Below are 1,759 nucleotides of genomic sequence, written 5' to 3'. Positions count from 1 at the left end.
TTGTTCTAATTCTGGAAAAAAAAAGTCATTTTTCATTAATCTAAATTTATCTTTTATATTAAAAGATTATGTAACATTAAATTCAGAATTCTTCCAATCTGGTCCATTTTTGAAGTCATTTTTCATAGGGAACAAGGATTTCTCATGGAATTCTGTTGACCATAATGTAAATATTGGACATCAGTCCAAATGAAAAAAATAACAATAATTCTTATACAATTGATTCTGAAAAATCCAGACTACCAACGACAACTTATATTTAATTTGTTTCTCTTCTTGTGTTTCAAATACTTTCATTGCAGTTTAAAATTTTTTTTTATTCAAGAAAATACTGAATTTTATATAATTTTGCATACGNCTAATTATATTTGAAAGATTGCTCTATAAATAACAGCCTGATGGCGGTCTTAAAAAAGGACCGAAAACATTGACAAACAGTTTAATTAAAAACTCAAGCTAGAGTTATTAAGGTGTAGGCTGTTTTATAAGGTTACTGGATATGTTTATGCCAATAGTTTAAATAATTTAATACAGAAATTGACTGTTTCCTTTATGATTAAGAAACAGTGTTGAATTTCTAAATTCATTTGTCTTTGCTGTCAAATATTATTCTTTATTGTCATTATTAATGATTATAGCTTACTATACTAAGTAAAGAATAAGTCTTATTCAAGATTAGGTTTCTGAATGATATTCAGAACGAATTAACCATAAATGAACAGGTTAATTGGCACAGGTTAACACACACATACACTTCTTTTAAAGTAAGTTCTTCCTGTGGCTGCATATTTTTGCCATTCTGTATCATTTGTGAAAGTAATCCCAGTAGTATATATATATTTTTTTTGCATTAAATGTATTTAATGGTAAATTATGAAATACTATCAAAATTATCATTTGTTTCAGTCTTTGGGTTTTAAAGAAGTCTGGATTTTTGAGAACGAGACCATTTTATTTATTAAATTAATCGTCTATAGTTACGCAGCTTTCATAACAATAATTAATTTTGTAATGCAAATATTTGTTGTTATTGGCCTAAAAATTGTTTATTAATTTTTTTAAAATGTTGCAATTAATTTTTCCTCAAAGGTTTTTGCTTTAAATTTTCTTTTAGTATTTAAAAAAAAAAAAAAATGTATTATTGTAAAAATTGCAAGAATAAACTATTGACTATCTTCTGAATTTCAATTGTTTCGCATGTGACTGATTCTCGTTGACATTGACCCCATGATTTTTGGCTCAAAATTCTAGTTTCAATCCACAGTATAAGCCATTTGTTGAATTTACGATAGGCTACAACCGAAATGTGGACACTTAGCTTATGAAAAAAGCAGATAATGCCACATATCCATAACATCTGTTCAATATATTACATTGTATCTTTTTTGTTGTATGAATTAATCACAATACAAAAGACACCAAAGACTATAAATAGTCACTTATCACTTCAATATCAGAGTAAGAACAAAACATTTGCAAACACTTATCGAGAGGGAGAAGAAAAGGCAGTAGAAAAATTTCAACGTAAAATGAACTTCTTAAGGAAGTCAATAGCCAATATTCTGATCTTTTACACAATAAAGTAAGGTGGCTTTCCAGCAGTGTTAATGCCATTTGCAGCTTGCATTGAAGAATACATTGAGCTCAATAATCACAATTGGTTACAAAAAAATTTATTTTTTTGGTGGACACGACCTCCATTTAAACACACTAAAGAAGAAACTGCAAGGGAGGGGAAATACAGCTATTTTGCTTTTAG

Source organism: Centruroides sculpturatus, unplaced genomic scaffold (genome assembly GCF_000671375.1).
Source record: "Centruroides sculpturatus isolate CEXI.00-Female unplaced genomic scaffold, Cexi_2.0 scaffold1062, whole genome shotgun sequence".
Taxonomy (NCBI): Eukaryota; Metazoa; Arthropoda; class Arachnida; order Scorpiones; family Buthidae; genus Centruroides; species Centruroides sculpturatus.
This window is presented reverse-complemented; position numbering follows the sequence as displayed.